At 47.2% G+C, this 23,289-nt stretch overlaps 1 protein-coding gene across 2 annotated transcripts in view; it reads right to left on the bottom strand.

The window, feature by feature from the left end:
- Positions 1-15,985, bottom strand: part of LOC310894206 (uncharacterized protein) — a 182,138-nt gene extending 166,153 nt beyond the window's left edge. The window contains exons 1-2 of one of the 2 annotated variants that reach the window (XR_014579672.1): positions 15,010-15,985; positions 134-7,638 (exon numbers count right to left, since the gene is read on the bottom strand). The gene's annotated coding sequence lies outside the window, so the exon portion shown is untranslated. Of the gene's footprint in view, positions 1-133; positions 7,639-8,607; positions 11,513-15,009 lie in introns of those variants that run through there. The other variant, XR_014579673.1, reaches the window with a different exon arrangement.
- Between the last annotated feature and the right edge of the window lie 7,304 nt (positions 15,986-23,289).

Genomic DNA, 23,289 nt, shown 5'->3' with positions numbered 1-23,289 from the left:
GATACCAGCAATCAGTTAAGAGAAAATGAAAAATCACTGGAAATTTGTACAGGTAGAGACTCTGTTTCCCATGTTTCTGGCCATTTCTGATCAGCAAAAAATTGGCGTCCCAAAGAGTTAATGTTCAACTGACCGGCAAAGCGCAATGGGCTCATCGATAACACCGAGCGCGCGGCGCTGCCTTCGGGAAGGGAAGAAGCCATCTCGGGAGACAAACGAAGCAATTGTTTGCTTTCTCTTGTGCTCGCCGAGTGCCCTGCGGTAACCCTCGTGCTCTGAAATACTCATATTGGTTATTTCGAAGTTGGGTGCAGAGCTGTGCTTTCCCATGGCTGCCACTAATGACTTGCAGCTGTTGCTAATCTGTGCCTCTGATTTCCTTTGATTACTATGTGTATTGATGCCTGTGGTAAATAGGCATCTGCCAGGTGCCAGCACAATCAGGGGGAAAATATAAAAAGTTCCCTGTTTCAAATTCAATGTGACATTGTGTTAGTCGAGAGGCAGCCGTTTAACTATTTAAGGGGAATAGTTTCCTGGGCTCCTCGCTGGCCTCCTGGCTGTGGAGGAGGCTCTTGTTCATTTTGGTGAAGGCAATCCCCCCAGGCCCCAGCTGTAGGAAACAGTGATGGGGAGAAGTTGGCAGCTATGGGGAGCCTCCCAGCCATATCTCAGCCCACAAGAGATGCTGCTTGAGCACTGTGAGAGCACAGGCTCTCCACAGCATCCCGTCCCCCAGGCACAGCACCACACGGCCACTCTCTCTGATCCCACGCAAGGACTGGGGCTGGCTGCATCCCGCTGCCAGGAGCGTGCATTTCTCTTCGCAAGGCTTTGTTCCTGCTTCACACTGTGCTGTGAGGCAGTGTGGCACCTCTGCTCACAGTCCTGGGCTGGAAGGTATGGAGCAGCAACTTCCCACAGCCCACTAGGAAAATATCCGTCTTGTGGGAAGCCAAGGCTAATATTAGATTTTCCAGAAGGAAATGCAAGGGTCTCACAATAAGAAATGTCCCTGGAAGAGTTCCCCCTGTAGGGCACTGCAGTGTGACTTGCTCCCAGCACTGGCTGCTGCGTGCTTTGCCCCAGCCCCTTCAGGCAATTTCTGCGGGCATTTCTCATCCCTCCCTGTACAGCAGCCAGCTGAAGATGCCACGCAGCTGTTCCTCGGCTCCATCCATCATCCTTCTTCCTGGTAGCAGGTAATTATTTCCAGCTGTTAATTATCCAAGACCATCACACCTGACCCATATTGTTTGCCTTTCATTTGCACCTCATGTGCTGAAAATAAATACATAAAGCAAGCCTCAGAGACATGCCAGTTAGAGGCTACTGCTAGAGAAAGGAGTGAGCTGCCTGCTTTTGTGGTTCATTTCCTCTGTTTGTGGACCCAGACATTTATGTGCAGGCTTGCATTTTGGGGCAACAATGAGCTGAAGGGGAACCTGTGGAGCACAGCAAAGGATGCAAGCCTGTTACTTATAAAAGTGCTGAAGGAAAACCCCAGACATCCCCATTTGCTGCAAGTGAAGTATTTTGGTTTAGGCTTGATCTAATCATTATTAGAAAGAAGGGATTGCTCAGCTCAGGAGAGGCTGGTGATGTTGCACCTGATAAGGTGCTAACTCCTTCCCGCTAGGAAAAGGAGATGGCAGAAAAGTTAAGTCACGTATCTAAATGCGCATGCACAATTTCTATAGCTGCAGCAGTTCACTGAAGCTACCAAAAAATAAACAGCCATCTGATGCAATATAGTCCTTAAAGTCCTGTGGAAAGGGCTAGATCTAACTCTTAAGCTGCTGGAAAAGGAAAGCTGAGCGTACCCACCCTCCTAAAACAAGGCAAATCATGATGCCTTAGAAATTAAAGGGCTTTTGGCTAAAAGGGATAGAGCTGAGCTCTGATTCAGAGTGCCAGGATGGCAGAAGGAGTTGGAGATGAGCTGATTCAGGTGCAGAAGGAGAAAGGACTTTCACAGCTGTACCACAGCCCACAGGCCATGGGAAGGAGGTGTGGAGGACAGGGTGTTTGAGCCTGGGAGAAATCTACAGGAGGTGTGAGGTTTGAATAAAGATACTGCCTCCTAGACTTCAGCTTTTGGCTTTGGTCATTACATCAGAGCCTACCAATAAAAAGCAAACCGATCTTTGTAATCGTTGCTGAATAAGAGAAGGCAAAAAGTCCTGTAACTACTATGATGCACATCCACAGGATTCTCCTTGGCTTAAAGACTAGACAACATTGTGCCCGGGACAATTCCTGGGGAAAAAAAAGATGGTCTGGAAAAAGGGTTTCTTAGGCATTTTCATGCCTAAACTTCCAGATTCCTTAAAACTGAAACTAGTTTTATGGTAAGACTGAGTCTGATTTTACAATCAGCATTATGAAGTTGTAGAAACGTTACATTTTGATGCTTTAGAAACAAAAAACAGTGCTTTTGTCTCCTTTCTGTGTCCATGTTCTGCACACCACAAGCTGTGCGCAGGCACCATTATGCGCCCATCGCGCCCTTGTCCTCCAGCTGCAGTCATCTTACCCTGCACCTGAGCCCTCAGAGCCAAGACCTGAACATAGTGATGACGGAAGGCACATCAACCTCCAGGCAATGGACCATCGTATAGTCCCTAAACATCCTCCCCATACCCCCCTCTTTCCCCAGCGCCAGCAGGTTTCTGCCAAGTAGCTCCTAGAGCACCCCCACACTGGCCATCCTCAAGGTGGTGGGAGTTGAAAAACCCTGATCTGAATACCGAGCCTCAAGACCTCCACCAAGGAGGACATCATGTCCTTCCCCTTTTAATTAACACTGAAACTTTAGTCATCCTCTGGGCTGCAAAGCAAGTCCCTCCACACTCCCAGCTTGGGGAAGAAATGTGGACATTTACAAAGCGTGGCGAAGCACAGCTCTTGGCACTTCCGAATTAGTACGTTTCAACTCACTTCGGAAAGTCACATACCCTTGCTCAGATGCAGCTGGGGATGCAGAGGGGCTGGAAGGTTTTACATTTCGCCACTGAGACTCCCAGAGGTTTTGCCAAGTCCTTAGTAAGTTATTCAGAAGGAAAACAAGGACCCGTCTGGGCTTCTCCTTTGTGTCGGTCCTGCTCAGGGCTCTGGCACCTGAGCTGGCAGCTGCACTTCCCTGTAATGGCACAGGGGAGAAGGGACATTCATGCTGTCATCCCGGCTGGCGTATCTTGTTTCTGCAAGCTCACATCTTGTAACTAGCCTAAGCTAGTCAGCGCTGTTTTTCAGGGGAAAGAAAAACATCTGAACTTTGGCATCAAAAACCCACTGGAAACTGGCCATTGCCTAGAATGTAACTGAGCCCTTCAGCTCAGCTTTCATTACAGAGAGGTTTCCCAAGAGAAAATGCCCAGAGGACTGAGAGCAAGGAGTTTTCTAACATCTCAGAGACCCGGTTTCTGCAGCACTGAAGCACACACACTACACATCCTGCTCAAAAGCTGTCTGCAGCCCGACGCCACCTTTGTAGGGAGCACACTTCTGCTCCCAGCTTCCCCACAAGCTAAGGGTGCCCAGGGGCTTTGGGTGCTGGGGGCAGCGATCAGTCCCTCCCGAGCACCCCTTCCCAAGCAGCAGCAGTGATCACGGAGCATGGAGAGGACCCGGGCAGCACGGCTCCCCCCATGGGAATAGCAAAGCAAGACGCAGTCTGCCCCTGCTTTCCTACACGGATTCGCACAGTTATCCCCCAGATATTGTCTCACCCCCCAGGCACGCTGGGCAGAGCAGGCAGTGGCTCCTTTCAAGGCTGCCCCACGCTGTTATTTCATGGAGCCAGCAAGTGCCTTGTGGTGGACGGATGCACCACTCAGCTTGCCACTCTAATCTCTTCCCACCATACCTAGGAATGGTTATACAGATAAAACAGAGGCTGGAAACTGTTGTTGTATCAAAGCAGATCTGTGGTATCCAGATTCTGTGCAGTTCTATTGTATTCTTCTGTGCTGGCTCTCTATTTTTAAAATCTGAGCTAGGAAAAATAAATTACTCTGGACCTGAGTGTGAAAAAGTTTTCTTTCATACTGGTATCTTAACTTTATCTGATAATGAGACTCAAGTAATTTCCTTGAGTTTCAGCTGTAGCAAGTAATGAAACAGTGAAATCTTTCTTCACTGATTAACAGTATTAGGCTTCCAGGGAGCACAGCTACTGCCACAGAAGCAATTCTCCAGTCTCAGCAAATATTAGAAATTCACAGGTAATACCAACCTCATTGGTATCCTCTCTCTCTCCCCAGCATCTGTCTCACTCAATATTTTAGGTCAGCAGCACTGCAGCAGAACAACTTCCTAAATCATGAAACAGTTTTAAACCTCACAAGATCTTGGGAAAAAAAAAAAAAAAAAAGGTGTGAGATTTGTGGTTTATTTTCTGGGGTTTCAAATCCCTAAGCATCACAATTTCAAGATTTTCTTCATGTGTAGGAGAGGAGGCTTACTTACTCTCCCTTGATATTTTCTGGCTGTATCCTTGCATTACCAAGAGAGAAATATCTCATCCAAGGTACATGGGAGGGCAATGAGGGTCTATTAACTTCAAGAGGCTCTTGATCAGCCTGGTAGACGTCTGGTCAGAACTGGCTTCATGTAAAAGTGTATCTAGGTACAAGGCTGAAGCTGCATACAGGCTGTGTCGTGAATCCACATCATTCTTAATTATACGAACTCCACATCCTCCATTACAAGTTTTCAGATGCATCAGCGCATCAAAGCTAGCAATGAGCAAACTGCAAAAAGTTTCTCTTCAAGTTTGTCCCCGAGCTGCAAGAAGCGACACTCGTGTTTCACAGCAGATATCCCCCCCACAAAGCAGCTCATCTGCTCTGCAGGGACACCCGAGGATTCTTTTTGCAGCCAGGAGACTACAGGCAGTCACGTGCAGAACCAGTCACACTTTACAACGAAGCGAAAGTGTCGTAACGGAGAACAATTATGACAACAAGCAGTAGCTGTGTTACAGAAAGAATAATCTGGAGTTATTGTGGAGAAGCTTTTTGGAAAATGACTAGTAATTTTGGTTCGCAAACGGCTATAAGTAAGTATCTGGTCTCCAGTGAATACCTGTTCTCTGGCAACAAGATGCCTCCCCCACAAGTTTCAGAGACCAGGCATCAAAAAACAAAGGGACATCCCAAAATTTACTGAGCGCTTGGCCTCAGGCTGTCATTGATAAACACATTCTTTTTCAGTCTTGAGACAAGTGTGTGGGATGATGAAGCCGTGGACAAAACTTCCAGAAGGTTTTCTTTTTTTTCTGAATGCTTCATGTCTCATTCTTGCTGATGCTCACAGACCTGCTGCTCACAGTGTCTGTGCAGCCTTTGGTGACGGATTGTGACGTTAACTCTGAAGTCTGTGACAACCACGTGCCTGCCTACAACTGAAGTCAGTTACACACACACTCACACATAAGCCTACTATTTGGGTATTAATTAAATAAGCTTTCAAAAATAGTTTAAGCAAATTAGTTTCTGACACATTGCACATCTTGAGCTTTCCATTTGTGGCCTTTCATTTGTAAGCGATCATCCACAGAGTGAAAAGAAGCACACTTCACTCTAATTAGGGAGGAGCTAATTATCCTCCATCAATTAGATCCTACAACACTTATCTGTAAACAGTTGCTGGAAAGGTACATAACAGATTAGTGACTGAAGACCTAATTAATAAGGAATAATGAGCTCCTTCCGGCATGAGATGGAGGAAGCGTGCTCCCACTCCTTGAAAAAGCCCAGTGATAAGAGCCATAAAGCTGACCACAATTGCAGCAAGAGCCATTTCATACACAATAGCTTCCAAATTTTTACATCCGATCTGCAGCGTGTGCTTTCCTGCCTTGGCTGTGTGGCAGCGCTATGTCAATCCTCGCACTGCTGACATGGCTCTGCCTTCCTGGCGTACACGCCCAAGAGTGCAAAGCCCAAGGAACTTCTCCCAAGGAAAGAAAATGGGATTGCTTTGCGGCGAGCAGGGGCCACGGGCTCTTTTCTGGGTCTTCTCTGCCACTGATGCAGTGGGTTTCTTCCTGCTCTGCCTCAGGGCACGCAGGCACCTGCTGACCTCCGTTGCATTTGTGAAACTTTTTATGCACAGAAAATCTACCAGTGTTATGTTTCCTCCACTTCTCTGGACTGAAGAGACCTTTGCCACTTGGCCCATGTTTTCTGAGCCTTACGTCACCTTCTGCACCCTGATTTATTGTTATCTTTTGCTTCTGTGCTTCTAAAATTGTGGTTTCCAGGACTGCACTTCAATGAGGACTCAGCACTGCCACATAAAAAGGCATACTTCTCTCCCATGTCCTACCAAAGCAACAAGCGCCCTTTTTTATGACAGTAATCTTGTTACTAACTGTCTGAGGCCAGAGCAAAGCAAGCCCCATGCTATCTGAGGTCATATCCTTCTTTTTAAGCATACAATTTGTTGACGTGCCAGTGAATTTATGATATTACTGGATATATGGATTGAGAAGAAACATCTGAAGAAGTCCACTAAGCCTCTAGTAGTGTGGCACAGGAGCACAAGTCACTCCTTTCTGAATATAGATAGTTACAGACTTGACAAGCAGTCATTTCTCCTGAACCACACTTCGCCATCTGCTTACAAGATAGTCCCCCGAGTATTATTATTCAAGCCAAGATGTGCCACATTCATGACTTTCCCCTTACCCACTTGGAGGACTGTCCCATCAGAGAAGGGAATTAGACTGGTTCAACATGGTTTGATTGTGACAAACCCACATTGGCTGAATTTTTGATAACATTTTATATTCTTTTGGTACATACAAGAAGGAGAGTTAATTAACTCGTTTAGGTATCTTTGTAGGCCTTAATGTTAGGCAATCTGGTTAAATATTTCTGAGCCATTCTTCCTCCCCCCCCCCCCTTTTTTTTTAGAGAAAGGAATAATCCTGGTTTATCTTCAGACCTCTGGGATCTGTGAAGTGATTTTTTTCTTCACCTTTTTCTGCTGATATAAATACACTCAGCTTGTCTAAGTTTTAATTGACTTTGACCAGATACTTTCTTCTCAAAACTGAAGCAAAAACATTGAATTTTTCAGCCCTCATGCCTCATCTATTTGTACTCCTTTTCATTGCATTAAAGATGTTTGCTTTCCTCAGTGTATTTGTAGAAAAATGACATCTTTGACTTCTTCCTAATTGGTTTTGCATGTGATTTTTTTCTGATTGCACCCCAGCACACCCATACTGCTTTGTTGTAGTCACTGTCAGTTATGTGTCCCTGTTTCTACCTATCACACAATTCCCTTTGATTTCTAGGTCTTGGCTCGTGATGCAGTTGGATTCTTGTCTCCTGCTCAGGTTCCTCTTTCTTTCACATCAGGGTAGCTTACCATTCTTCTTTTGTTAATGGCAGTTTCAGTAACTGACAGTTCATTTATCTTTAGGATTATCTTCCCAGAAGATACACATTTACTTGTTTCCCAGGCTTGTTGACATCTGCTTTTTGAAGTTCATTACCTTTTTTCTGCTTCTTTCACTCCTTTCTTTTCTCAGAACAGCGATTCTGTTGTTTCATGGTTGCTTTCACTCAAATTACCTTCTACTTCTGGTTTATCTCCATCCATTCCTCCTGTGCAGTCTCAAACCTGCAAACAGACACTACTCAGAGATTTTCAGTACTATAAACACTGTGCTTGGATTAATGTGAGAGATGAATAGACAGGCATGGAAGTGATGCTCTGGTGTTTACGCCCTGAGGTGTCTCTCCCTGAAGCATCTTACCCTCCACCCAACAGAGGAAACACATGACAAAATGTGGTAAAGCCAGACCCTGGGTTCCTTTAAAAATTGTCAACTCTATTAGTAGTTAGCTAAAAATATCAGGAAACGTATTCTACATATAAGTTATCTTAATCAATAAACCTATGAACATCCTATGAAATTTGTTCTAGCCAACATCACACAAAAATCTAGCTCTGAATCCCTTGAAAAGATAAGAAATGTTTCCTGAGGAAACATTGGCAGAGGTTATATAGAAGCAAAATGCAACAACAACAGAAAGAGAGAAAACATCTCAGAAGCCCAAACCCCAGAAAATACCCTGTTAGTAACTCTCCTGTTAGTTCAAGGATCTCCATGAAAGATCACAAAGGTGAACAAAGACTTGACCCAGGCTGTTTTGGGCTTTACACTGATCAGAAGCACCTATGCAAAGGTTTGCTGTGGCGGGGAAGGTAGCGGCAGTGGAAGGGCTGGGCAGGTTCCTGCACACTACTGCAGCACAGTGCTCCAACATATACAGCAATTACACACACAAACATCACTCCTGAGGTATGCAACTCTGCATGCCCAGGAACAGGCAGAATGGGCAGAGTGATTATGATTTAATGCACCATTAAAAAAAAAAATACACTGAGGCTTCCAAGTGGTTTGGGGGGGAAAGAATGTATGAAAGAACATTGATCGTTTTCTGAAAATATTCACGTGGTGAACTCCACCACAACCACTCTCTTACTTCCCCTCCTCAAAGAAAAGAAGAAAAAAAAAAGGGGGGGGGGGGGGGAATATGATGGAAAGGGCTCAAGGGTTGAGATAAGGACAGGGAGATCACTCACCAATTATCATCATGGACTAAACAGACTCAGTGTAGAGGGAGATTGATGTAATTCATTGCCTACCACTAACAGGCTAGAACAGTGAGAAACTAAAAGCAAACTAAGAACACCTTCTCCCCACCCACCCCCTTCCACCTCCTCCCCCTGAGTGGCGCAGGGGAACAGGGAAATGGGGGTCTGCGGTCAGTCCTTGAGGCTTCATCTCCGCCGCTCCCTCTCGGTCCCTCCCTGCCCCTGCTCCCCGTGGGGTCCCTCCCACGGGATGCCGTCCTTCCCGAACTGAGCCTGCGGGGGCTGCCCACAGGCAGCAGCTCTTCAAGCACTGCTCCCACACGGCTCCGTACCACGGGGTCCATCCCCCAGAGCAAACTGCTCCAGCACGGGTCCCCCACGGGCGGCAGCTCCCCCCAGACCCCCTGCTCCTGCGTGGGCTCCTCTCCACGGGCTGCAGCTCCGGCCCGGGGCCTGCTCCTGCGGGGGCTCTCCATGGGCCGCAGCCTCCTCCAGGCCACCTCCACCTGCTCCACCGGGGGCTCCTCCACGGGCTGCAGCGTGGAGATCTGCTCCGTGTGGGACCCATGGGCTGCAGGGGGACAGCCTGCTCCACCAGGGGCCTCTCCACAGGCCGCAGGGGAACTGCTGCTGCGTGCCTGGAGCACCTCCTGCCCTCCTGCTGCACTGACCTTGGGGCATCTTCAACTGAAGAAGTCAACATCAGTGCAGTCAGGGAAGGTTAGGATGAGACTCATTTTGTCCTGAATAGATGACTACAGATGAATTCAGCGCAGCTGAACACAGCGACTAGATATCCATTAACTATCATGGCAGCCAAGACCACTCAGTCAGAAGAACAAGGGAGAAGTCGGCAGAGATTACTGTCAGCTCTCTAGTGAGCACAACTAGCACAGGAGCAGATGGCCAGGGCAAAGCAGTGGGAGACTCACCCTTCCTAAGAGCACTTAGCCAAGCCTGCAGAAGCAAAGGTTTCAGAGAAGCCAGACCCTTCCTCGGGCAAGCAGAGTGAAATGGGTGACCCTGTGATGTCCTCTCCAGACCTCGTCTCCTATACTGCGACTGACATCTTGCAGGGGGCCACTTATGGGGAAAGACTCATGCTCTCCCCAGTGTGCTACAGCTACTCTGCTCCTTTAAAAAGTTGCTCGCATCTGTTCACTGGAGGCAACTACTGCAGCAGAATTGTTATTCCACAGACCTGTGCAAAATGTGGGTAGCTTTGCCAAGGATATAATGACCTGTATTTGTCACCTTCAGCACACCAAGCATCTCTCAGCATCACTGCAAGCAAGCGACAATTCCCCATGCCAGCAGCAGTAGCAGAACATATGACTGAGTTGAGATAAAGCTTGTGATGTGCTCGAGGTGCAGTTAGAGAACCAGGACAGGTAGGTGAGAGTGCTGGTCAAAGCATGTGGTGGCACAGCCAAGGAGAGATGGAGGACACCTGTTCTAACTTGCAGTTCCTTTCAATGCAGAATGCTTGGAATACAGCCTCAGGCTGCAGCACTCCAAGAGGGGCTCTGGTCCATGTGGAGAAGTGTATGAGGGTGGAAAAAAAGGGAAGTTTTTTCTGGTTGGTCTCCTGAGAAAGCTAAATGTACACGAAGGTAAGGGATGAAGCAATGTTATAATGTGGTCTAAACATATAGGATGCCCTAGCAGGCAAGCAGTCACACTGAACAGCCCACCTCTGCTGCTGGCAACTGTGCAAAGGTGGTGACATTTGTTCACTTCAACCCTCGCACACGTCAGAAAGTGCTTGCAAGAAAACAGGAGGAGGGATGCCCAGAAGGGAGAACGAGGGAAGTCTGATTTCACACAGGAGGCTTCATTCCAGCCAGAGACCAGCATGGCAGCAACACCCAGTGCGACGGTGAGATAGCACAGGACAAATGGGACTTCTTGGGACTCTCCTTCAACTGCACATCAGGCAAATGTCTAATAGGGTTGAAATACTTTCACACTAAAAAAAGGTGCAAGTGAAGGCAGTATTTCTCAAGCATCTTAATAAAATATATACATTTTCATAGTCAGTTAAGTTTACCTGTTTAATCTGAATACAAACAACATTTAACTATAATACAGATAATTAATATAAGACTTCAGTGAGAATATGTTTAAAAGGGTTATCAACTCTGCAAAATGGGGAGCCTTGGAATACAAACATTTTCTACAGGCTTTTTGTTTTAAATTTTTGTTTTAAAATGACCCTGAGCTGCCTGCTCAGGTAGATTCCACAGGAATCAAATAATAAACTCCGAGAAAGCCATTCTTTGTAGGACACAGATAACCTGCAACAAACTGATACTCCCAGCCTCTGGTGAATTTGAGCCAGATCCCTGTTGCAGCCCGGATCCTTGATGATTAGGGTTAGCTCTGCCTTTTCCATGCTTTGTCCCCAGGGCACAACTGAATGGCAGTGTGGCCAAAAGAAGAAGTGCCAGCCTAGATCTGGACCTGGCATGTGCATGCCCCGAGCCGTGAAGCCAGGGCTGTGCCCATGTACCCCCTTCATTCTGCCAGCATCCTGGCCACTTCTGCAGGCAGCCACGGTGTGGGAAACATTCAGGAAACATCTGATCTCATTTTATGGATCATTATCTGAACAAATGCTAAATCCAGAAACATTTTTAGCCCACCCAAGGTTAAAAACTGGGTTCGTCAAACAATTCACCTGGGCGAGGCCAGCCCCTTTCTCAGCTAGCCAGCTTTTTGGTTGGCTAACCCTGCCCAGCAGCTCCCCTTTAGGACAAAAAGCAGCAAATCCAGCTGCTGCCGCTGCCAAGATGGTTATGATTACTATTTCAGGAATTTGTCCCTCTTCACTTCCCACAAAAACTGTTGGATCAAAGTCAAATTTGATGGTAAACAACCAGTACTTGCTACCTCAAGGGCACCAGAAGGAAAGGGAGGTATCAAGAGCGAAAATCATTTTCACTTGTATGAAAGTGAGCCTGCCTTCAGACCTATAAAGCCTCAGGGAAGAGGCTGTAAAGCCTTGGAAAAATATTATTGTTCACACAGTAGTACTTTTTTATTTATTTATTTATTTTTAATACTTGCAAGGCACTATGATCCAGCTAAGAGAGGAAAGCTGGTCCCTTGTCACCAAGCAGCTAACCTGCACACAAGTGGCTGCAGATGCTGTGGCTGGCCTTCACACCGCACGAGTGCTCCGGCAAGGAATAAATCCGTCACAGTTCTAAGGGCCAACGTGATCAAGTCTATTTTCTTTCCGCATGTATCCACCACTAGAGGTCACAGCATATCTCTTCCTCTGGAGAAGGTTGCCCTCAGTTAAACCCCAGTTGCTGAGTGCAACAAAAAATTATATCCTTTTAATCAAACTTTCTGCTTGAGGAGTTCCAACCCAAATGACTGATAAGAGTCAACTGGCAGAAACTTTAAGTCTGTGATTTTTCCTTTCTTAGCATCCAACATACAGCCTCGGGGCTTTAGGTTTTATACACAAAGATGTTCCCTTCAGCAACCAAGCTTAGTTTTCTCATCCAGCTTATCTTCTGGCATACTTTCAAGACAAAGCCAGGCTTTTTTTTTTTTTTAATCCATCCATTTAGTTCTAGCAATTTCAGTGGATTATAGTTTACCTGTGTGCTTACTTGTTCGTGCCCAAACACCAAAGGACATGCACAGAGTCTTTTGCCTGCCGTGCAAATGAAGCAAAGCATTTTCTCAGATGTTTTTGATTAGTTTTACATGGAGTTTTGAAGTCCCAGTTTTGGTCCTGCTGGCCAGGAAGTTGATCTGCATGTCTGCCATACAGTTGGCTCCTAGCATGAGGAAAGCTGTGCATAGAAGTTCATACATAAAATAACCATAACCCCACCACTACAACCCTCAGCCCTTCTCTATCCCAAACATGACCATCACTGTAGTCAGCTTTTGATTCTTTTGGGGGGATCACTGAAGCCACTTGAGCTTTTCCATGTTCTCAGATATGTCAAGGGGAATAGAATGCAAGGACCCGTTGATCGTGACCTCTGCTAGGATCTGCTCCCTACCCCCTGTTTTAGGGAAAGGTAAGAAGTGACACAGAACAGCTCTGGAAATGTAAAGCATCTGAACACTTTGCTAGCTGTGAGGAAGATATTACAAAAATTGGGGTTTAACATCATCAACATACAAGACTTGTGAACCATTGGCTAGTAAGTTTTGGGCAAGCGCTACTGCTTTCACGATGCTGTAAACACAATCACTTGTGACTTAGTTACACCACGACTTTAGGAAAGGCATCTCATCTTGACTTGGTAACTCTAAGTGATGGAGAATTCACCCAGTTCACCAGCTGGACACCTGCAGCAGGGTGGGAAAACCATTCACCCTGTGGAAGCGCACTGCTCTGTGTGGAGATCTTGTCAACACTAACAGCTCTGCTTCTTGTGCACCACCTGAGAGCAGTCTGCAGACCTCCAGGAGATTTTTGACTTTGCCTCTCTCTGATTTTGCACCTCCCTAGTGTTCAAAGCACACTGCAAACTTATCATGGCAAAGACAGTCACCTTCAGAGAGGGGAAGGATTACACCACTACCTTCTCATTAGGCTGTCAGTCCCAAAGTCACCACTCCCATCCCCAGCCACGCAGAGCATCAGACACACACACCCCACTGGTGTGTCAGAACAAACCTCCAGACTCCAATGAAGGGGACCATCATCACTGTTTTCTGGGTAATAGTCTTAAAAAAAATTATAGATGGCTATGCAGACAGTAGCCACCTTTTTAAGAGTGCTGCAACTTTGTTCTTTTTAACAAGAGACCATTAACCTTGTTTTAAAAATACACAGGTTGGAGGGCAGTAGTTGGAGCATTATATTCCTGTTTGGCTACACATGCTGCCCTTGGTGCCAGCACTTTACATCCTATCAAGGATTTAAGCTCTTCTGGGATTATGGCAAGGTTTTCGTGATGGCTGAAAGCAGGGGTCACTCCAAGTAATTACTGCAGCTGCCCCCAAGGACACGAGCAGCAGAAATGATTTATCACCACTGGCATCATGGCTCCCAGAGGTGTGCCAAGGAACAAGAAAGACTGAAGCAATGCTAATGGGATACCTGCAGCATTTCTAGGCCTCCTGCTCTCAGCAGCAAGAGCCCTTACGGTGGGGTTCCCCTGGAAGCTTCAGGCTGGGAGGAAGGCACAAAGAAAGGGAGAGTAAACTCATTTTGTAATACACCATTTCCATCACTGCTCTCACAGGCCACTGCTTGGAGGCAGAGGGGAGAAGCCTGCTGGTGCTAAGAGGATGCAAAGATGTTAGCTCTTGTCAAGGGTATTTAGAGATAGAGGAGAAATGTTTGCATACCCGTAACACATTCTGGGATGAACAGGCCACAGCAGCAGCACATCATATGCAAAGAGTCTTCAGGAAACTTTCCCAAAATGTTTTCAAGTTAAAAATGTTCTCTTTGCATTATTATTTCAGAAGTCATAAATAGACTCACAAATTTTATGGTGTAATCTTATCCTAATCACAATCCACGGGAATTTCTCCCTTTGATTTCTGTAGAAAACCCTCATAAATTTCCACCTGGGATTGTGGAAGAGTCTGCTTTAAAAAATTTAAGATAACTGCAGTCCTATAAGTTTCCTGGAGCCAGGAGGGCTGAGAAATCTCTGACCACGATGACAGACTCAAACAACTGATCAATGCCCCATTTGTCTGTAATGTTAGGTCTTCTCTACACTTGAACACAGGGAAAGAAATAATTTTATGGGTTATGGTTATCAAGTCAGCCTTGGGTGCTTGAAAGTTTCAAAATAAAAAGGCCTTTTCCCTTTTTAATGTGATCACTGCTGTTTACTCAGTACTCAAAGTTTTTACCATGTGCTTCTCACCATGTCTGTACAGACATTGCAAGGACACTGTTAGAGAGGAAAACAGCAAGCAAAGGGGAAGCAGACCTACTCTGACCTGGAGCAGCAGTGATAAAGAGAAAAAAGGCAGGTCTAATTTTGTCTCTACTTTGGGAATAACCTTATTCAATGACAAATATGCTTCGTGACTAATTACCCACTGCCATCTTTCTAAAGTGCCAAAGCTTCCCACGGTTCTTTTGCAGAAGACAGAAACCAAAGGCGACGATATTGCCAGATTACTTTTTAATTCTGCGAGTTTAGCAGCTCGGTTCGCAGCCCGTCATTTTTGGACATTTTTATTTACCCCTGCAGGTCACTAGATGGCAGCAAAAACCTACACTTCAAAGCCTGATGGGCCACCTCCACCCTGGGGTCCCAAGCCCCTCCTCACCACCGCTTCTTCCTCTCCCAGTGGTGCAAGGCATACACACAGGTGGTGGGTGGCTCTGCCGGGAGAGCCTCCAGCACCTCCATCCCATCCCAAATCAGTCCCTCCTGCAGGAAATACCTCCTCGGAGCATCTTCACGCCATCAGCCCACGGTTTCTTAGCAGCTGGTTTTCCTGGCTGCACGCAGGAACAGCAGGGGTCACAGCAGAGCGCTCTGCTCTGGGCTCTCTGCAAACTTCCTCAGTTACCAGCCGGTTGTGCGTTGCCTCCCCAGCCCACACTCCTCCCAAGGCCTTCAGCCTCCCCTGAGCCGTGAACCACTTTCTCCACCTCTTCCCCTCCAGCTGGGCTGCTGTCTCCCAGCACTAATTGTGGGAAGGCTTTCAGGGGGGCTTCCTCCATGCTCTTACTACTCCGTCAGCTCAGACCTCTGTGCCTTTTTTATTTATTTTTTTAGAGCTGCTTCTTTTCACTTATATACCTGCTCTGATGTGCGTCAGAGTTGCCACCTGCTCTCCAGCGGGTCATGCTGATCTCCATCCTGACCTGCCTACGGAGAGGCTCTGTTTGAGGAGCGCCCACCTGAACAACTCTGCTGGATGAGAGGAGGGTGAAGCAGAGAGCATAGGTGGGGAAACAGTTTCTTTTGTTTCGTTCTGTTTTCAGTGCTTGTTTACGTGGCACGGATACCTCTTGTTATCCAACAGGCCATGCATTATGCAGCATTTTCTCGTGTGATATCCCATGACAGATCCCGTCCTAGGAGGGTGGCTGCAGCACAGCGAGCCCCCCCAGACATCCTGCCTTTGCTGACACGTTTGGTGCATCCTGTCCAGGGGCAGAAGTAGCAGCAAGGACTAGGGGGTTTAAAATTTATGACAACAGGCTAAACAAACACTCATGTAGCGCATGAGTTAGGAGCAATGAGGCGGCTCCCAGGTTTGCTTTCCCCAGCCCTGTTCCTTGCCTACAAGGCACCCAGCTGTGCCAGCCACACCAAATGTCACACCCTTCATGAAACTCTCAAAACAATGACAACTCACAGGCTGAGAGATTATTTTAGGGCCTTCAACCTCTGCCTGAAAGAAGCTGAGGTGGATATACTGGGGTACAGAATCATCTGTCACACTCCACTTCTTATGATCTGCATTTAGGTAATCACAAGGGGACAGGATCGAGGTGAACCCTTGCCCTACAGCAAGGCAGTGCTTGCATTCATGCCATAAAATATAAAACATGCATCCCCTGCATTCCTTTCTTCAAGCTGCCTGCCTCCTCTCTCATGTCTTTGTTCCCACAAAACCTAGGGCAGAAAGGCCAAGCAAGAAGAGAGCAGGAACATGCACAGGGATGCTCGTGACCAGGAGAGGTGCATCGAGTTACACCTTAGCCTGTAGAGAGCAGCAAAGTGGAAGGGGAAAGACAGGAGGAAGGGTGCTGGCAAAACAAGTAGGAATTTGGGTGTGATATAATCAGGTAATGAGAATATTGAAGATGTAAGGGAAGGAGAAGAAAAACAATCTTGTCAGTGCAGGGAGGGAGGACAAAATGTGTGTGCAGTAGGAAGAACACACTTATGAGGTGCTGTATGCAGTGCACTTGTGCCATCTCCACACATGGGAATAGCTCTGAGCCAGGCTCCCATGTGGAAGGAGATTGGCTTTGAGCTGACTGATCCTCTAAAAATCCCAGGAGTGCTTTTCTTACTTTTATGGGTTTTGATCCACTCGGGTAAGCTCAGATTACCCTACTGCATGGCAAGGACTAAAAATGCACTTTTTTCCCCCTAAATGAAGATGTCTAGTGTGACCGCATGCCTCCAGAGCTGAGACTTCAGAAAAACATAATCATCACATACTATAGCACTTCCAATGCTAGATTTATCCATACCAAAACAACCCCACTTCCAGCAGCCTGCCTGACCTTGTATTGCCCCTCTGGTAAAGCTGCTCCTTCAAAACATGTTCTGGTGATTTTGATGGCTCATCCAGCCTCAGCTGGTATTATCAGATGGTTGCATTCCTGTTCAGGGAGCTCCACTTCCTGCAGTGTCCATGATTTCATTCATCTGACCTCTTTCTAACATTTAACCCAACCCCACCGATATTTTCTTCATATTTTCTGGCAACAGCATTTTCAGCAGCTTTCAGCTTTCAGCCACGCCAAGCTTTCCTATCTGATCTGACAGCAACCACAGGGAGCCCTCAGGGGCTGCAGGAGGGATTCACCAGCACCTCCAGACCCTTCACAGCTCGTGTCAATGTGAAAATTCTTCGCACTTTCAGCAGGAAATGGGTAACATCGTTTTCTTGGTGCACACTCAGATATAAATAGGTAGCAGCTTTCTAAAAGGCAACATGCTGGCTGACTCCATCAGCAGCTCTGTTTGGCAGCTGCTGGGGAGGTCAGGCCCCAGCCCTCACCACAGTGACTTCTTCTCCAGTGACAGGGAACACGTGAGGATTTGGATCTAAAAATGGTGCTCGGCTGAAGCCTCCAGGTCAGGACTCTGCCCTGCATGGAGGGCAGCTACCTGGTGGGGAAGATCAGCAATTCCCCCAACACTGCTCCTTGCCCTGGGCTGTGCCTGCAGAAAGGGAAAAGGAGCAGAGGAAAGTCCCCAAAGAGAACCTTTGAGGGACTCACACACAAAGACACACAGAAAGGTTATTTCCAAACTTGTAAAGGCTCTGTTCCTGCAAGTAATAGGAAAGTGCCCATGCAGAGAAGTGCCTGAGATATTTCAGAAACTTCCTTTAATTTCAGTGAAGAATGAACCCTGCTTTGCCCTCGCAGAGCCTCACACAGTGATCCATGGCAGAATCCTCGTTATCTCAGTTAATGGGAAGTTGCATCACTCCAACTTAAGCCATGTTTGAACATGTCAGGTGGTAAGGCATTTGGAGAATGTAACCTATTTGTACCAGCTGAATTTGCTGCCAGGGCCCTACTGCCAGCTCCCTGAGCCCAAGCATGCTTTGAGTCCCCTTGTAACCTTTAAGGTCTGCACACCAGCTGTGGGTAGTCTCCACGTGTGACCAAGAGCATGACCACCTCTAAGGAAGGGTGTCCTATATTCTGGGAAAAGGACTTGGCTCCAGCTGGTGGCTCTGCCTCACCCTCCCTCGAGGCCATTTGTGAGAGGCTTTTGGGAGTGGGGGAAGCGAACTGGGATGGACAAGGATGTTAACACAGCTTCTGACAATCCCCTTAAGGATTCACAAGTGATGCTCAAACCAGGTGCCTACAAGTCTTGATTATGAGAAGGAGTTCAGTGTCTGGGACCCCTCTCTACAGGATCAACTCAGGAAAGCTGTACCCACCTGAGGCCTGACATTGACTCTAAAATTCTCCTGAAGATGCTGGAAAAGGTGGAAAAAAATTAGACACTGATATACAAGATATTAGCTAAGGGCTGTTCATCCCACCATCACGCTGGATCCACAGGGCAAAACAGAAAGGCCCACCTGGTGTGATCCTTGGAGACCTCCTGTGGCAGCAGGGCACAGCAGGCCCAAAGGCCACCTCCCTGGTGGTGGCTGTACCTCTCTCCTGCCTGGGCCAGCATCCACCTTGGTGGCACATGAGGTAATGCCATGGTGTCCACTGTCTGCCAGTCCCTGAGCTACCACATAGTGAGGCCCACCTATCGGACACTCAACACCCACCTCTGAAATCCAGAAACACCTCCAGGAGCAGAGGTGAAGTCCATCAGTGGGCCCACACCAGCTGCCTCCCAGCAGAGACTGTGCAATGTTCAGGGAAAACAGCTACAGCACTTTGTGAAATTATCTGGCCACAATCCACACCTTTTTCGCTTTTATGAATCAGACAGTTACGCTAACCTGCTTTTTATTTCCTAGCCCCAGCTTCATCTGTCCCCCATGTAATCCTTCCTTCAGAAGATGAGCTGTGTCCCAAGCCAACAATCAAATGCCTCTCGCTGCACAGCATTTCGAGTGACTCCACCGGTTCCGGGAAGCAGGGGTGATGTAGCACCGCTCACACTAATGCTGATCAGGGGTATGGTAGATCAGCAGACTCTCTAGAGGTACAAGCCAGCTCTCCATTTCTCTTAGTCCCCTTCTCCCTTCCCATACTCACTTTCCCCTCTGCATAAGTTCACTCAGCAGCAGCAGCGACTGCTCCTCTCACACATCACAAGCCCCATCCTCCAGAAGGGTGGAAGTAAGGTGGTGGGTTGTTTCACCTCAGGGCGAACTGATTGTGATCCTCAACATCAGCAGCTAATACCAGAGGTGCATTAAAGGGTGCCCATGGACTTACCGTGCTGCATTTGTATCTGTACAGCAACCAAAAAAAAAAAAAAAAAAGCAGAATGCTACATCAGACACAGTATTTGGCGCTTTTTTTTGTCCCCTATCTTAATTTGTACATCTTCCCCCACTTGATTTCCTGAAGCACATGAAGCAAGTTATATACAAAGAATATAGCGAGAAACAAATAGTTTCTAGATGAAGAGTTTAAAATAATGTTTCATTTTAGTACATTAGCATCTGTTTCGTGTTGGTGGTTTGTTTGTTTCATTTTTGTTGTGTTCTTTTTTTTTTGAAGAAAACCTCCTGGGGAGGAAGCTATAGTACATATGCCGCTTTATGGAGTCCACGGGCTATAAAGGAGCCTTTGCACCAGCACCGAGACCCCCACACAAGCAACCTTCATAACAGAGCATCAGTGCCCTGGCCCCAGTACTCCCCACTGAAACGGCAGCTTTCACCTTCCCCGAGCAAAGCAGTGCCCTCTGCAGCCCCACCACCTTATCACTGCTGCACTTCCCTAGACCTTGGACAGTTGCTCTATGTTTTAGTCTCACGCATGCTGAGGCATAATCATTTCTGAGAAGAAGCCAGTCATCTTAGGTGTTTTGAGGTCATTAGGTGCATAAAAATAAATAGATAGGTAATATGGTAGCATTTATATAACCGTCATTATCTGTGATTGTGTAATGATAGCTTGTGAATAATGGGTTTTATAATAATACCTCAGTGCCACGGCTGTAAGTAGTCCTAACCACCAGTGCTAATACTTCCTATGTGACATCAGCTTAATGAATATCATAGATATACACCAACACAAAACCCCAAATCTCAGACACTGTTGCCTTCCCAGAGGAAGGGGAGAGGGATCTTGGGGTGCTGTGCTGCTACCACAGGACTCAATCTAGCAAAATACTTGTCTGCTATTTATTGTTTATATAGCAAAGCCTTCCCATGATTTTAAGTGGGTCTGGCCTTGTATCAGAGGTGTCCAAAATACATCAGCATGGGACCAGGCATGGACACATGGCGTTTGGGGCCCAACAAGTGCCTCAGGTGGCATCAGCCATGGATGAGGCTGCTGGAGGGAGGTGGGTCTCCCAGTGGGAGGTGGGTCTACCAGTCTCAGTAGCCTCCATGCCCACCACTACACCAGGCTCTTCTCCCACAGTCGCTGTCCCACAAGAGTTTACACGTTGGCACAGGCTTGGCGTAGTCTATGCTGGCCTTACTGGGAAGCTCATGAAAATGCAACATGAAGCACAGCCACAGACCCAGGCCTGAAGCTATCTGAACCCAAGCCGCAGCTGTGAAGAGTGACCAAAATGCTTGAAGGGATCACAGACCACCAGAAGCTTAGAATTATGATTTCACTTTTAATTAGCTGATACATCCTTATTTCTCACTGAATTATCCCCTGCTATTTACATATATGCTAGTCACACCTGCTAGTCACCTACTAAGCCTCCACACCTGTGAATGGAGGAGACAGTCCCCAGTTTCTCCTAATTGACCTCACTTTAAGCACACAGCTAGTTTTACTGGCTAATCTAGATGTGATTAGGCCTTTGCAGGGAGAAGGTGCTCTCGTGTCAGGGGGCAGAAGTGAGAGGATCACCAGCGTTGATCCTTTTGGCTCACTGTGGAGGCCCTGCTCACAGCTCTGTGCAGGCGATGAGCGAGTCCCTGTCAGAGGACACAGCAACACATGCACAGCTCAGTGCCACACAGTCTCTGAGCACACTGATGTCAGTGAAGGTGTTGCTGACCCACTTCAGCCCAGATGAAAGGATTATTTATGGGATACCACCCTCCTTCATGGTTAGAATTAGCAAGCAGGTTGTAATTACCTGGTGGAGTTTAATCAGGATGCTTTTAGCTAACAGGTGAGCAGCAAAATTTTTTTCCTCCAAAAAGCTACCTGCGATACAGACAGGAGCTCCAGATTAGAAAAAACACACATGTGGACTTCTACTATTTGCTTAGGCATTTCAAAGCCAATGCCAAAATTAACTTCGTCACCGGAAATTGTTTCCTATGGCAATAGCTTTACCATAAGAAATTTTACACAGCTCCTGAGGGAGAAAAGGACAAGGTTGTTTTTTTTTTTTTATGCACCCCAAGCCCCTGCTGCTAAGCACCCCAGACCGCACACCAGGGAGACCTGAGGTGATGGCAGGCCACCACAGCAACACCAGCCCCTGCTGCAACTCCTCACCCAGATGAGAGGGTACTTGGTCCCCCTGGGGCCCAGAGAATTGCAGAATTGTAGGGGTTGGAAGGGACCTCAAGAGATCATCGGGTCAAACCCCCCTGACAAAACAGGTTCCCTAGAGCAGGCTGCCCAGGTAGGCGTCCAGATGGGGACTCCCCAGCCTCCCTGGGCAGCCTGTTCCAGTGCTCCGTCACCCTCACCGTGAAGAAGTTCTTTCGCATGTTGGTGCCGAACTTCCTGTGCTCCATTTTGTGGCCATTGCCCCTTGTCCTGTCCCCACAAACCACCGAAAAGAGGTTGGCCAAATCCCCCTGTCTCCCACACTTAAGATATTTGTAAACATTAATAAGATCCAGAGGATCCCTATCATCACCTTTAAGGCAATGCCCCCAAGGAGCCAGAGATTGCTCCTTCTGTGGTGGTATCAAAACTTATGGATGACACGGACTAGAGGCCCCCAGGCCTCTCACATCGTAGCCTGAACAAAGCTAGAAGCTTACTTTCCATAACAATTGTGTTTTAAAAGTAGCATTATACCACAGTAGTGCCTTGGACACTACAAAACTAGCACAATAACACTCCCAGGAGCTGCTTCCTCACTCACTGTTACTTCCAGGACCATCTGCAACAGGAACAGCTGCTGAAGTAGCAGGAGTCTCCTTCCTCCAGTGACAGGCAGCAGCACAAGCTGCTACAGGCACAGACACTCATCTGGGCTTAAAGTCAATTCATTAGCTAAGACAGAGAAAAACTTAATTACTCACTAATTGACCAGTCCTCAAGGCTTTCTCAAAGGCTGATATTTTGTCATTGACATGGCTCTTGGTAAAGCAAGACTGGCAAATTACAAACTGTGCCTGCTAATGGATTGTTCTAATAGGAGGTCAGCATCAGGAATGTTTTTTGTTTGTTTGTGTACCACATGATATTAGAAAAAAGAGGAGGGAAAAAAAAAAGAGTCAATTTTCAAATTTTCAGTCTGAAGAAAACCAGGGGTTCTCCTGCTTGGACTATTACCCCTCTGGGGAAATTTTCTGCAGCTTCAGTTTGGGAACCCGGAGTCCTGCAGTTTTCCCTTTGCGGATAAAACACAGGCCTGTCTTTGGGCAGGTGTGAGCACTGGACTGTTACTCAGAAACTCTGCCCCCAGCAGGTACTCCAGCCTTCCCACCAGATTTTCAAGCACAGCTATTCTCTTTGGTAGCCCTGCTACAGCTCAGTTTAGGGAAAGGAACAGCAAGAAAGGATTTAGTTGCTGCTGTTGAATATCACAACAGACTCGCTGCTTTGAGTTTGCATGTTGGACACCTGCAAGGCTCTGCATGCTGCCCCACAGCAGAAGACACGCTGGCCACAGCTGACTTTGCAGCACCGCTGAGGCATGGGAGATAGGAGCACAGACCCTTTGGGTGTCCTCCGTGTAAGAAGAGAGGAGGCACCTCCAAAAGACAGGTCAGCGCAGTGGTGAACTGGGTCAGCTCGCAGGGATGAGCACTGAAGATACCAGCAGGGACCTATTTCCTGATTGCGGCATTTCACTCTGGTGGGATGAACCTGGCCTTAATGACTCTTTGAGAGTAGATGAAACCACCTCCTGTGAGCTGTCTTGGAGGCCATTGGCTGCTGCAGAGGAGGAAACAACCCCATGAAGTCACAGGCCACATGAAAAAGCATGATAGCATCATTATAGGGTGGACAGGCATCACCCACGGGGTCACACCAGAACAAAACACCAACTTCTCGCTGGGAGACCTCAGGAGGTGTTTTGTGAGACTGACATGGGTGACGTTTGTCAAACTGGAAGGACAGTTCGGGCTGAAGGTAACATTTAAGTCAACATTCACCCCAACACAAAAAGAGATATGGGCATGGGTGGGCAGATAGCTGTTACGTACATACAAGTTAAG

Source organism: Anser anser (genome assembly GCF_964211835.1).
Source record: "Anser anser genome assembly, chromosome: 2".
Taxonomy (NCBI): Eukaryota; Metazoa; Chordata; class Aves; order Anseriformes; family Anatidae; genus Anser; species Anser anser.
This window is presented reverse-complemented; position numbering and strand designations above follow the sequence as displayed.